This window comes from Saimiri boliviensis, chromosome 3, assembly GCF_048565385.1.
Source record: "Saimiri boliviensis isolate mSaiBol1 chromosome 3, mSaiBol1.pri, whole genome shotgun sequence".
Taxonomy (NCBI): domain Eukaryota; kingdom Metazoa; phylum Chordata; class Mammalia; order Primates; family Cebidae; genus Saimiri; species Saimiri boliviensis.
In genome coordinates, this window is record NC_133451.1 from 13,924,318 (window position 1) to 13,931,744 (window position 7,427).

Below are 7,427 nucleotides of genomic sequence, written 5' to 3' on the forward strand. Positions count from 1 at the left end.
CAACATGATGTTTTGAAATATATATACATTGTGGAATGGCTAAATCCAGCTAATTCACTTACATACTACCTCATACAGTTGTCCTTTGTGGCAATACACTTAATATCTATTCTTTTAGCATTTTTCAAGAATATAACGTATTATTTACTACAGTCACCATGTTGGTGATTAATATGGTTTGGTTGTGTTTCCACCCAAATTTCATCTTGATTTGTAATCTCCATAGTCCCCTCATGTCATGTGAGGGACCCAGTGGGAGGTAATTGAATCATGGAGGTGGTTTCCCCCATGCTGTGATCATGATAGTGAGTGAGAGCTGATGGTTTTATAAGCAACTGGCATTTCCCCTGCTGGCACTCTTCCTTCTTGTTGCCATGTGAAGAAGGACATGTTTGTTCCCCCTTCTGCCATGATCATAAGTTTTCTGAGGCCTCCCCAGCACTGTGGAACTGTGAGTCCATTAAACCTCTTTTCTTTATAAGTTATCCAGTCTCAGGTAGTTCTTCATAGCAGCATGAGAATTGACTAATACTGTGAAGAAATTGTTCTGCATCTTAACTGCATTAATATCAATATTCTGTTAGGACAGAAGCCAAAGGAGACCAGATACTCTCTCTACCGTTTAGTCACAAGGGTTCCAGCATGTGACTGACACCAAAGCATGTGGATGACTTCAGAGTCACAGTAGTGATGGAGATCATCTGTCAAAGAGGTTGATTCAAGGATCCACTGATGGGTGGTAAGTTTTCAGTTCAGAGACGGCAATCAGCTTCCTCGTTGACTGGGACTGTGGTAGGTCGTGGTTGGGCCTTGCCTTCTGTGGTTTCTGTCCACTATCTAAGGCTGTTTCTCCAGCTTTCTTACCAATTCTATGAGCATTTCCACCTTGCCTTCCTTCCATTTAATTCATTTCCTGTTTAAATAAGCCAGAGTTTGTTTTGTTGTTTGCAAACCACAACACTGAGAGGGATAAGTACTACGAGCAACTAACTGTAATTCCATTGTCTCTTCAATTGTCCAAACAATCCCATTAAGTGGGCAGTATTCCAATATGGAATTGTGCTGTTCAAGATTCTAAATCTTGGAAGTATCTAAACATTAGAGTTGCTCTGACTAAAAGGGCTTTTAAATGATAATTCATTAATTAAATCAGCTCCTAATAATGTATGAACTTGCTGTGACTCATGGTACATGAAAATTATGTGATCTGATGGACAGAAAATACCTGCTGTGGGATGTCTCAGTGACATTCTCCTCCCGAGTCATGATGGTTCTAAGTCATTTATAAGACTTGGAACATAGAAAATACTATTTTGAAACTTCAAATTAAAATTGTTCAAATATACATGCAATTTCTAAATTTACATAATAATGGAATTTTTAGGAAGCCAAGAAAATATTCCCAACGAATGTATGCAGAAAATATTGAGGCTAATTCAAGTCAGTCTCACCCTCTCTTAATTAGTACTTTACTTTTTCAGTGTTGACAAACCTGAACTCCAGAAATAGTCCTACAATGAAATCTGCCAAATCACCTCCTCTGTGTTTTCATTTCATAGCTGAAGAAAGTGAGACTCAGATGGGTTATAAAACTTATGCCTAAGATACCACCCTAGTATATTTGAGCCACAGAACTCACATTTTTTTTTTTTCTTTCTTGGTCTCTCTAAGGGTAATTTTTCCAGATCTAATTTCTAGTTCACTCCTTTCTTCAGGTATGCTTGCAAAGTAATATCCAGTATATAATAAATGATATATAACTGTTAGCTGCTACTTGTTAGCTGTCATATCATCCTTATGATAAATCCCTTCTTTAATCTGTTCCTCAGATTTTAATTTTAATAATTACATTTTTATCTACAGAGTTCCCTTTCACTCTTTTTCCAAATCCTTTTGGTCATGATTGCTAGGCCATTTTTCCTTGCTATCTTTATTCTGTCTTTCATTTCTTTAAACACAGTATTCTTAGGTAGAATGCCATCTGTATCTGATAATACCAGAATAATATTTGCCCTCAGGGGTCAAACTCTGTTCACAGTTGTTTAGACTGACTGACATCCTTGATGCCTTGCATTCATGTCTGTTTTGCCATTTTTCCCTAGGAGTTCTTACTTGCCGAAAGTTAACCTTGGCATACCCTGGAGGCTTTAAGCTGAAGAGGCTGACTCCCCAGGATATTCTCTATCTGCTATTTCTCAACAATAGGGATGGCTCTCCAACTAGGGATGCTTTAATTTATTGGAATTATTTCCTCTGACTTTAGGGATGGTACTAAAGTAACCCTAGATCCACATGAGAACAGGCCTGTAACAGAGCTAACAAATTCCACTGGAGACTAGTATTGTCACTAATTAAATTCTATCCAGAGTCACAGCCATGACACACATGCTTTTTTTGTTTCTCCAGTCTAGCTTTTCACTGATTGGATAGACCGTGTGAGAGTGAACTTTTAGGAGGGCATCTCAAGCCCGGCATCCTCCCTCTTGCATTACCTCCGTTTTCTCATACCCAGTATGATCAATAATCCTCAAAACTTCAGGCACCTGGTTGCATCATTTTACTCAGGATGACTGCTTTCACGATCACTCACCTCTCTGGTGTTAGCTCATGATTTGTTTGAGTTGTGATTTTCAGGACATTCCTTACTTTTTTGTGGGCTCAGCAATGCACAGGCAAGTGTGGTTTCTTTGTCATTTATTCAGCATGTATATATTCCACAGTATAAAAGCTTTCTAGCTCATCTTGTCCACCACAGGGACGGCTCTAATTAAAATGGCTGCTCTCTGGGCCCCACCAGCCAGGGAGAAAGAAGACCAGACACTTAACTTTCACCCCTCTTGCTCCCAGCCTTTTCAAATGCTCCCAGAAGAGTCCTGCCAAGCCCTAGCAGAATGTCTTACAGGTGATCTGAAGTTTATGTTTCCACCTTTTCTTGCGTTCTCTCTAGATTGCCGTGCTGTTATTTCTGGTCACCAGAGACATCAAAATGGTCATTCTGTCTCCCTTGTCCACCGAATCACCCTCTGTTTGCCCCTGCTGCTGCTGCTTCTGCCCAAGACCCAGGACACCAACTTTTGGATGAAGAATGCCAATACCAAGAGTCACAGCACCATCCCGTTCACTCTAGGCTGGCTTACCCTTGTGATCAAGACCACCATCCTGTGGCGACTGTCATCTTTGTTTTCCACTTCCACACCAGTCATAGGCAGAACACCTTTTTACTTATTGTCAGCAAGGGAGCGTCACGGTCAAAGACATTCATTATCCCCATAAGCAACATGCTCTGAGCGCACCAGGCACTATGTAATTTCTCTACCCACATCACTTCATTCATTCCCAAAACAATAGTCTATAATCCTATGGACTCCAACCAGGATCTTCCAGCTACACTAAGTTGTCTCTCACTATTTTGAAACGAGTTTCTAAATCATATAGTGGTTAAGAATGCTGGTTCTAGAGCTACACTGACTAGATTTAAATTCTTGCTCTGCTGCACACCATGTGTCACCTTAAACAAACTACTACACCTATCTCACAGGCTCAGTTTTTCTATCTGTTAAATGGAGCCAGTCAAAGGGCACACTCCATAGGGTTGTCAGGAGCACGAGATAAAAGAATCACTATAAAATATTTGGCTCTACCATAAAAAAGAATGAGTTCATGTCCTTTGCAGGGACATGGATGAAGCTGGAAACCATCATTCTCAGCAAACTAACACAGGAACAGAAAACCAAACACCGTTTGTTCTCACTCATAAGTGGGATTTGAATTATGAGAACACATGGACACAGGGAGGGGAACCTCACACCTGGGGGCCCATCAGTGGGGAGAAATACCTAATGTAGATGGTGGGTTGATGGGTGCAGCGAACTGCCATGGTACATGTATACCTATTTAACAAGCCTGCATGTTCTACACATGTATCCCAGAACTTAAAGTATAATAAAAATAAACAAACAAACAAAAATGTTTGACTCTATGCCTGGCACATTGGACATGCCAATTAAATGTTAGATATACTTTAAGTTCGCTATTATTGGTACTGTACATCAATACAAAAGTCAGTGAACTCAGAATAGATTTTGCTCATTGTGACGTTTTCATTAAATGGATATTAAAAGTATAGTGTGACAGTATCCATGCTAAAAGAGGGGCTGCAGATACTAAAAGATCACAGAATACTGGCCTATGCTATGGGCATCCATACCTATCTCACAGGGTTGTTGTGAGGATTAAAAGAAAATGGAACCGGGTGGCCAAAGGCCCAGGAAGGTAACACCCATCTGTGTCCTTGATGGAGATCTAAGTCACGGGGACATGAGAGTGTGGGCTCTGCAACAAGAGCAGCTTGTGTGACAGAGATGGATGGAGGTTGTGACAAATCTCTTCTCATTTCCCTGATAGAGAGCTCAATAGGCCAGAGCTGTCCACTGGTTAGAGTTCTAGAGCAGTTGAGAGAGATTATAGCATACAAAGTCAATACTTCCTCAGCCCAGGATCTCACAGTGGGTGACAGAGTGATGGTTTTCAGGAATCTCTTTTGGTTTCTGAGATTAAAAATAATATATATCAAAATAATATACTAGAGAAGAACAAAGGGAAGTCAAATGAAGGGCATAGACTTGAAGAAACACTAGGGAGATTATATTTATTTCTATAATGATATTGTATCTATACCTATCTCTGTGATGTGTATACACACACACACACACACACACACACACACACACACACCCCTATTTATCTGCACTTTTATCACCAGTCCCATCTTTCTCAACCAATCAGGTCATTTTCTGCAGACTTGATAACCACCAGGAGATTTAACATTCTCTCTCTCTCTCTCTCTCTCTCTCTCTCTCTCATTCTCTCCCACCCCCAACCCCACCTCACTGCTTAGTGTCTTTGTTTCCTGGGATATGGAGTCATCATTTGTACTCATTGAAATGTGTAGACAAGAACTTTGCAGAAAGAAAAATAGGAAAGTAAGAAGAAGAAAGAGAAGAAAACGAAACACATAAAAACACTTGCATTCTAGTTAATAAGACAGAGCAAAGTCTAACAAACCCAAAGTTGTATTTTTTTGGCTAGGAGCATATTGTTTATTTACTAAAGATGCTACTTACTCCTTCCTAATTTCTGTGAGACCATGGAACACCCTTTAGTGGCATGAATCGCTTTTTAATTCAGTAAATCTAATTTTAGCACCTGCTGCGCAAAAGGTACACAGCTGGATGTGTTGGAAAATACAAAGTTCAAAATACATCTCTTCCCTTTCACCCATGTTCATGCACGTCACCCATAATCACTCTTCAAGGCTCATATATGCAATTATTTCTGATACCCAGTATTTAGCACATTACAGTAAGTACTCAACAAATACTTGCTTAGTGAACAAATAAATAGGTCTGCTTGAATGTCCAATGACAGTACAGGCACACTACAGTACCAGCGGGCAGAGACATACCTCTCCCTTCCTCTCCCTTTAAAAATGACTCAAGCCAGGCAATGACCATTAACATCAAACCCTGTTTCCTTCCTTCGAATCACCCCGGTTTTGGAGTTTCTCTTGCCTCCTTTGCCTCGTCACTTGCCTATCTCTACCTCAATTCACCACCTCGGTTCAGTTCTGGCACCTTCCCATTGTTGCATGCTATCAGCACATCTATTGAAGTCCCTGCCAGTTGATTTTGACTTTGTTGCAATATTTCACATCAGGCCTTTTGGACAGGGGCGGAGGTGTGCTGTCAGCTTTCCAGAAAGAAACCTCCAGCACAAAGAGGGTTTCAGTTTCACTCAGCTATGCCTTCCACTCTACCTTACTGCTTTTTAAATAGAGTATTGGCATGTTCAGAGCTGTGTACCTTTAGGGAAGATTGCCCTGAAAGAAATGGCAAATAAAAAGAAATTAGTCTGGAGGCAGAAAGTTAAGAAAATAATCATCCAAGTGAGAAGAAATGAATAAACTAAGGTGGTAATGAAAAGGGAGAATAAGAAAGAAATGAGAAACACATTATGGGAAGCAAATGGCCTGGAAAAGTGATTGGATGAGATTTAGATTCAGCAAGCTATGGTGGACTAGTGATCTGTGAAGCACGGTGCTGCATCACAGAAAATGACCTTTATGGATCAGAGCTGCCAGAGAAGGTGCCGCAGAGGTGATGAATGGGAGCTGGGCACTCAATGACAAAGAGTAAGATGTGATTCTAGGTAGGAAACAATGATTGGGGAGCATGTGGTAGGAACCACAGAAACTACCATGGATCCTGTAGTATCCTTACCATCAAGACTGATAGGGTTTCAAAGATTTGCTGGACATCTGTTGTCCTTCTCTGTCCAGTACTCACTTCTTCTTCTGAAAACAAAGCCCATCTTTCCAATGGGGAAGTAAATCATTGTGAATCACCAACACTGACCACTCCTTTATCCTGGATACCAGAGTGAACAAATAATTCAGCCAACTTTAGGACTCTATTATCCTGACCTTAGGGACGGGTTCACATATGGACAATGGGCCTGAAAGTATCCAATTAGAATGATTTAAAATATTGATATAATCTATTCCAAGGCATTAGAATTTGGATTTCTTTTTCTAGCTAAAATGAATGTAGTCAATTTATTTTCACCCTCCTCTACCCTACACACCCACTATCATAGCCACAAGGACAGTTGTATGTAATAAAAACCCAATGCCAACTAGCCTAAGAGCTTAAGAACATTAAAAAAAATAGCCTGATTCCCAAGCTATTTTCCTTCCACCATACCCTACAGTCTTCATCACCCTTATAGAGACTTCGGCAGAGTTACGTAATAGAGACAGTATATCCCCTCCAAGAAAAGAGATTTGTTCACTAATTACACAACTGTCCTCTCACTATTTCTGCTGTTATCTCTTGTTACCTCTTACACAATTTTTTAACAACACAATTTTAAAGACAAGATGATGTGACTTTACATTGCACATGCAGGCACCTATGCCTCAGAAATGTGCTACTGGCTTTTATTTATGACTGTTTTTATAGTTCTCTTTATTTTCCCATGCTAGGCTTTTCGAGGTAAAAGTTTAGTTGTAAAATTGGATACGGATTAGGGATGAACCAATATCACCCTATTGTAGAGCTGAGAAACTCTTATGAAGTAAACGCCCACATTTTCTTCATTGAAAACACATGGCTGTGCTGGATTGCAGATGCACATCTACTGAAATACCTGCCTTTGCAGGATGAGAAGACATCTACGTGCTGACATTCTAAAATGAAACAAACCTGTGTTGTTCAGTTGAGGTGCTGGGAGTCTCTTCTATTATGATATCCAGATTTAAAGAGTGTGTTTCTGAACACCTTTCATGAGACAAATGTAATGTAGGTCTGGTGTTCACATGTCCAGTGAAAATCCATGATCAATGGATTGAGGTTTTACATGACTTTTGA

The 7,427-nt window shown here is 40.1% G+C and overlaps 1 long non-coding RNA gene across 1 annotated transcript; it reads left to right on the plus strand.

Moving 5' to 3' along the window:
* The first annotated feature begins 369 nt into the window (after positions 1-369).
* Positions 370-2,999, plus strand: LOC141583893 (uncharacterized). The gene is made up of 3 exons (XR_012516732.1): positions 370-451; positions 585-739; positions 2,948-2,999. It is a non-coding gene; the product is annotated as an uncharacterized LOC141583893 (long non-coding RNA).
* The last annotated feature ends 4,428 nt before the right edge of the window (positions 3,000-7,427 follow it).